The 7,182-nt window shown below is 46.4% G+C and overlaps 1 long non-coding RNA gene across 1 annotated transcript; it reads left to right on the top strand.

Moving 5' to 3' along the window:
* The first annotated feature begins 507 nt into the window (after positions 1–507).
* LOC137856810 (uncharacterized) lies at positions 508–6,839 on the top strand. Its single transcript, XR_011096807.1, has 2 exons — positions 508–654; positions 4,717–6,839. It is a non-coding gene; the product is annotated as an uncharacterized lncRNA (long non-coding RNA).
* The last annotated feature ends 343 nt before the right edge of the window (positions 6,840–7,182 follow it).

Here is a 7,182-nt window from a genome sequence, read left to right as displayed (position 1 = left end):
ATTCCCATCACTCCTGCTGAAGACAGGTCTGCTGTGCAGCAAAGAACTCAAACCCTGATCAGATAGAGCAAACATGACTATGACTTAGTGGTTGGGGTATGCGGATGGCTGCCAAACCTTGTTGTGCATTTTACATTAAATATTTAGCAGATAAAATAAAGAAATGGTTTTCTAGAGCAGGTTGCCCCTTCTCCTGGGTAAGCAATTTGACTGCTAAACCATCAAAGTCATCATTTTTTTCCCCTGCTGCAGATGCTCTGAGATTTCTTTGCTTTCTGGAGTCAGAAGGAAACAGGAAAGTTGGGGGTGTCCTGACAGAGGCAACCTGCAAAATATTTCACTGGGGGACAGCAGAATAGCAGGATTGTATCACTGCTTGTCAGCGGGTTTACAGGACTCAGCCTGGCTCCAGCTTGCTGGCTGTCGAGTTATTTTACGACGCAAGTCTACTCTAAGACAAATGAGTGAAATGCTCTTTTTTCTAGGCTGCCCCACCCATGCGGAGAATGAAGGCGATAACGTGGCTGTTTTCCACTCCGCCTGTCTGCGTGGTTCCGTGGTGACCTCTGAGCAGACAGCGGCACAAAGACACCCCGCGGCTCGATGTGAGAGGTGGGCACAGCCAGCAGCACAGGGCACTGTTCTACCATGGCTGTAAGTACCCAGAGGGGTCTTCTGAGACAGGCTGCAAAGGCTTCTGTGCTGCCTTAGACCTTTTAATGAAGACTGGTGTCCTTAGGGATTCAGAAGATCGCCCTGCAGTTATCGCAGGGTAAGAGTCAACGTGTGGCCAAGGAGGCAGAGGACACAGGGAAGGTGGAGAGAAGGAGGGGTCGCAGGGGTGAAGCCGTAGTTCAAGGAGGCAAGTGTACAGCCAACAGGAGGGGCTAGGGACAGGCTGCTCAGAAGGAACACTGCTTGGAAAATAACAGAATTTGGCTTTTTTGTTGTTGTTTCAAAGAAAAATACAGCGTCCTCTGTGTAAGCCCGTGCTGGGGACGCCCTGTCCGACCCTGCTCTGAACCTGGGTGTGTGGCAGCCTTGGAGCCTCTTGTTTTAGGTATTGTCTGCAGCAGCTGTTCCCACCCAGGAAGGAAGAGCTGTGCCGGGAGCAGGGGTGGGGACAAGGCCCCGGTGACAGTAGGACACGGCTGGGCAGCAGCAGGACCATGGCCACCCAGCTCCCGCACCTTCCCAGCCCGCTGCTGGCGGTTCTGCCTTCCATCCGTCCTGCAGGGTTTGTGTGCCGTGATGCAAGCCTGTCCTTATGACTCAGCATGCCGAATATAAGCATCAAATGACCACGGAGTCATCTGATTTACAGGAGTCTCTCTTATAACAGCTCGTTACGGAGCCAGCAAAGTATCTGTGAGCCAGCCAGCGGAGGGCAGATTGGAGAGCTTAGAAAAGCAGATTTTGGGAAGATTTTCCTAAGCAGGCCAGTGAAACCGTCAACTTTATGCTGATAAGCAAAACCATCCTGCCTTACTTTTTGTTTTTCCTTTCCAGTTGTCCAGGGAAAAGAGCTACCCTGATCCAGGCAGCTCAGGAAGCCAAGCTGCAGCAACTGAAGCCACCTAAGGAATGGTCTGGTGGCTGTTTAAACCAAGTCAAAAAGAGAAATCTGGCTGAGAACTTGGCACCAGAAATAATTCTTTCCACCAACATAGTGTAAGAGCAAAGGATCTCCCAGAGCTTATGGCTCTGCCAAAAGCAGGATTTGTGTGCAGCATCCCTGCATCTGCTAGCTTGCCCTTTCACAAGTCAGTCAGTGGCCAGAAGCTCCTGTTGGGCGTGAAGTATATTGTTCACTCACAGGCTCTCAGTATTTGTTTTATTACATAAACAGAGACAGACCCAAACATTTTTTTTTTTTTAAAACATGCTACTGTACTTTACAGTTTACTCTTAAAAATGCTAGATATGGTCAGTGTCATGGTAAGGGCTGTGGGAAGTTCAGCCTAAGACACATTCCCTGAATTACAACAGCTAAAGCTACTCTCATGGCAATATCCCATGCACTAGGCTTGTGTTATCTGACTGTAAGGCACCTGTTTGGTATCACCTGTCTCTAAGCTAGAGTAATTAAGGAAATGGAGAATCTAACATTCAAAAGCACAATGCCACTAACATTCATCTGTCACCTAACCTGATCCCCATGGTCACATGCATCTCTTTTTGCAGTTGTGCAGGACTACTTGTGCCCAGAAAACAAGAAGTTAGGGTGATGGGGCTCCAGCCACTCTTGGAGAGCACGTACTACTCATGGATATGGAAGGCACATGCCCAAATTCCTTCTCCTCATGGCACAACACAAACATCTCTAGCAGCACGTTTCCCTAACCCCCAGGCTACAAGATACTTGGGATAAGGGTTTTCCAGGAGCAGGGAAGGTCACCCAGTCTCCCCACATCTAGCTGGATCTCACACCAGTCCCTTGGATCCACAGAGGAAAGGAACAGCAACAAGGCTTTATTCCAAGTGCTTGGCTGGGTCAGCACCAGAGACCCCACAGGCTCCATCCCTCATGATCTGGCACATTGTTCCCTAAATTAATTGATGCTGGTCCTTCTCTCTTGGTGGGTCAGGTAACAGCTGGGCTCTGCTTGCCTGAGTCACAGCCACTCCCACATAGTGGCTGCACTCCCCACCTGCACATCTCTTGTTAGTCGACAGCAGATTGCCACAACTCAGAAAATGCATGTAAGGGACTGAATTTTTAAGGAAAATCAACACTGTCTGGGTGTATGGAAATCCATGGGTGTTATTCATAGCCTCTCACCATCTTTATGCAAATGTTGCATGGAAAACATGACAGCCAGAACCTCTTGGGGTTTGTCCGTGTACGACAGTCATTTAAATTAAAAAAAAAAAAATTGTAAAAACTCGGCCCAGTTCCCTCAGCTTATTGCTTCAGGATCAGACTTTCTGGAATTCTGTGAGATCTTTCAGGATCAAAGCAGCCTAGCAAAGGTAGGGTGCTGTTACCATCATGTCTTCAGTTGTCTTATTTTCCCCATAGGGAGAAGTAATTAGGGATGCAGTTTGTGTCTGGGGGCAGCATATTCTGCAGAAATGCTGCTTATTACTGCGTTGCATTTCATCTGCAGAGGGGAAAAGCGATGAGAATATGCCTGGAGGAGCAGAAATGTGGTAATATGAATCTAATTCTACTCTGCCTAGGAGAACCTCATGCAGACAAGGACTTGATAAAAGAGTCAACACTGAATAAAAATTCCCAATTACAGCCCTATCAAAAGCAGCACTTATGCAGCAAGATGTGTTAGCTCTCGCTGTTTTTAGAGAAGCCTGTTTTACTGTGTGCTTACTTGGCTTTTTTATAATGTCTGCACGTCTCCCCTCCTGAAGTCATTGATTTCTTTCCACCAGCACACCGCTTTGAATAGCTGGGTGGCCTAAAGTGCTGGGCAGTTGGGTAAAGGTGCTGCAAAGTCATTTTTGAAATGGCTTTTTTGGAAATTCCCAACCCCCAAATTAATGACTTACTGGGTGTGCCTCTGCTAAGAAATCACTCATTTTCATTCAGGGGAAAAGAAGTGGTACTTTTTCCTCATTCTTTCAAATTTTATCATAGCATCATCGAAAAAAAAAGGGCCAAAAGGGACATCTGAAAGTCATCCAGCGCTGGGACAGAGCCAGGACAGACCGAGCATCTAAAATCCCTTTGGACTTTACTTGGCTTGGCTGGAGGGGCAGAGCCACACACAGCACTGTGGTGTAACAGCTGCTCTGTAGTAGGCGATTTGCAGGATCCTCCTCACCTAACATTCAGGCAGCCCCAGCACAGACCTCTTTCCCTCTGCACCCATGGAAGTTTAATTTTGAGGCTGAGGTGTGCCCGAGAGCAGATGCACCTCCCTCAAACATACTCCTAGCAGGGCTTTCACAAGAAATCAGTGTGTTGGCACCAGGCAGCACAAAGGAAACAACCCAAACAACCACTTGGAGCTGATGCAGAGCCCCGGCAGTCTCAGTGGTGAGGGACAGTGGGTGCAGCCAGCACAAAGGCTGCTGGAGGAGCGGAGGTGGTGCAGGGGAGGTCTCTCTGTGGATGCTCTCACCCCTTCATCACCATCAGCCCAGCAGGACTTCTGACTTTTCAGTACTGGAGATGCTGCTGCATGGTTATACCACCAGCAAGAGGTACCAAGCAAGTCCATCAGGCAAAACTACAGGTCTTTGCAAAGGGTGTCAGCCTGCTGAGGGCAGCCAGGTCCTTGTGTCACCATTGGTGACCTCTCCAGAGAATTTGGGGTCCATGGTGCCATGCCTCTGTGGCCAAAGCATAACCACTCCTTCCCAAAGTAGGGTAAAGGTGTTTAAAGCTGTGCTCTAATCAGATACCTATCTTCTTTACAGCCATCAGATTTCCAAGCAGATGTGTTTTGTAGTTTCTAAATCATCTGGGTGGGAAGCTGTGCGCTGCTAGCATTACTGCTGCATGAACCCATGAAGAACCCATTTTTCATCTCTCTCTCTTTTCTTTCTTTCTTTTTTTTTTTTTTTTTTTTTTTGGTAGTGTCCTTAATGCATCCTTGCTATGGGCACAGCATGGTGCCAAAGAAAAATAAAATCAATAAATTTCATTGAGGGCATATGACCCTGTACTAGCTTCCAGGAAGAGTGAGCATTTTTCATCTGGTATTTGAATTTAAAAAGTACTCATGATTGACTCTTGTATTTTTCTCTCTACAGCCCCACAGACCTGCCACACCAGCCCTGTATCTTTCCTCCTTCTTGAGGAGCTCTGGACCTGGGCTTTGAGAGGACAAGTGCTCGCACCAGGGGAGGGAACGCTGCCTTCCTCCAGCCACAGCCACTGGTTGGTGAGCCCAGGGACTGCTCCTTGGGCAGGACTTCCCCGAGCAGGGATCCACCCTTTTCTGAAGTCACACCTTACAAAGTGGAGTCATGGGGAAGGTTGTGACAAGTGGGCACAGGGCGATCTAAAGCTGGTCAGCTGCTGAAGGCTGTTTGGTCTTCGCTTAATGCATGAAGCGAGCAGTTCAGCCACAGGCAAAAGGTGTTGTTAGTCTCACTTCTGCAGTTTCAGGATCCAGGACATTTGTTTTTCTGCAATTTGATATCAACACAGAGCACTCAGATCACATCGATCGATGTAGTTAGTGCTGGTAACATGCAGCTAAGAGAGGAATCTTTGCAGTCCAAAGCAAATTTAGCAAAATATATAAATGTTAGTGGGGGGGGGGGAAACCTCTAAAGAGATCACTTGTGTAAATATGTACATAAAAATTTAAGCCACTTCAATAAAGTACACACAAATAGTTTGCAGCCTGTCTTGAGCCCTAGCTGTTCTACTGTGATTTCTAAATAGAATATGATTAATGTTCAAAATAATCCAATAGATGAATTCTGCCTTTTGGATTGTTTTACCAGGTCAAAGGCCGTTATTGCAGTAATTGAATAATCCCACGGACCTTTGCTCCAGACATTCACTATGGAAACTAAGCAATGAGGACTGGCTATTCTATTTTCCGATCATCTAGACAGCATTTTAATGGGAGAGAAAAGTCTGATGCAGTTAAAAGCCCCTCTAAAAGCAGATTATGGGGAAAAAATAGATGCTGAGATGAGATGTAGGCTGGTGATTCACTTCAGAGTGCTGTAAACGTTAAAGACTGATAATCACTTTGGCAGGAATGCAAAGACATGTAAATGCTTTTTTCCCTTCCTTCTCTACCCGGAGAGGCAAGGGGGAGGGGTGTTTGCTCTCCACCAGACCAGAGGAAAGCTCAGATTTTTAAAGGAGAAGTCAGAGTGTTGCTCTGAGAACACTTTGAGACTATCAGATGAAAAATTCACTGTTGTTAGAAGCGTTGCGTGTCATATTTAGATAACAATGAACACAGTGTTGTTTATTAATTATAGGGTAGGATCGTCTAATGACCCCAGCTGAAACCGTGACATGGTGTGCCAAGTGTTGTACACATCACACAGGGAGCTGCAAGCACAGCTAGGGACACCTTACCTCGAAATGGACTCATAAAAAACCACTGCTTGTTTCACCTGCTTTTACATTCTTGCAAATCCATTGACTCCTGTTAAGATGCTCCTGACTTTCCTCAACTTTGAATGCAGATAAGCCAGAGAAAAATGCTATTGGTGTCCTCACTTTATATGAGAATGGAGCAAGGAAAAGATAAGCTATTTGTCTAAAGCCACAGGAGTAATCTATGGAAAGATGGCATTGACTCCAGCTGCAATGTATTAATTGCATAGGCCTTTTTTCCTTCTGTCAGAAACTGTCTAAGCTCACTTCAGGATGAGCGAGAGTTTGCCAGAAACACTCAACTGTTGTTCGGTGTGGGGTCTCCAGCCCTTCTCCTCCCCACCCCTGGAGATTTTCCTGGCGTCCCGGTGGGTTCACATCCACAGCAGTCCTTTTGCAACCACCAAGAACAATACTGTAGAATTTGGGAGATCCAGGGAAAGCAATTGCAAATTGAAATGCAGATGTGAGGCATGATCCAAGCCCTTGACCATGCATGGCTGCCAACACAGCGCTTCTCAGGCTGGTAACTGAGCCAGCCAGACTCAGATGATGTTGCTAAAAACTTAATGGAATTTGGTTGCAGGATTTAACCATGAGAAGTCCAGCAGCTTCCCCACGGGTCCTCCGAGAGGCTACGCAGTCAGCTTTGAAACATTGCAGATCCATTTCTTTATACATCTTCAGTAGCCTAAAAAAAGCTAGGTCTGCTGAATAGGTATTGCTGCATTACCGGGAGGGAGCCATTTAAGATCTGGCACGGTGAAGAGCAAATGTTTAAAAGACATTAAAAGACAAAGACATAAAATACCTGTCAGTCTTTAATGAGGTTATGTGAGGACTGAGTGGTCATCACATTATTGAGTAATCCTTAATGCAATGTGCACTGAATCTATAATTAAAGCAGCTTCCACCTTTATCTCGCATGCTGAATCTCGATTTCTTCCAGTTCTTTCAAAACCCCTCTCCATTTTAGAGGCGCACCTGATGTATCCATGTGCCTTGAAAGTATTCATTCCGATGAGCCTACTGGAACCATGAAGGGCTCACTCAGAGTTGTCCAGAAAAAAGAGAAGCTCAGACCCACAGTCACATTTCCTAACTCTATTTTAACTAAATAAACTGGGTTTCAAGGGTGAGGTGCCTTTCCC

The sequence above is a fragment of the Anas acuta genome, chromosome 5 (assembly GCF_963932015.1).
Source record: "Anas acuta chromosome 5, bAnaAcu1.1, whole genome shotgun sequence".
NCBI lineage: Eukaryota > Metazoa > Chordata > Aves > Anseriformes > Anatidae > Anas > Anas acuta.
Note: the sequence above shows the minus strand (reverse complement) of the source record. Positions and strands in the feature narration are given on the sequence as shown.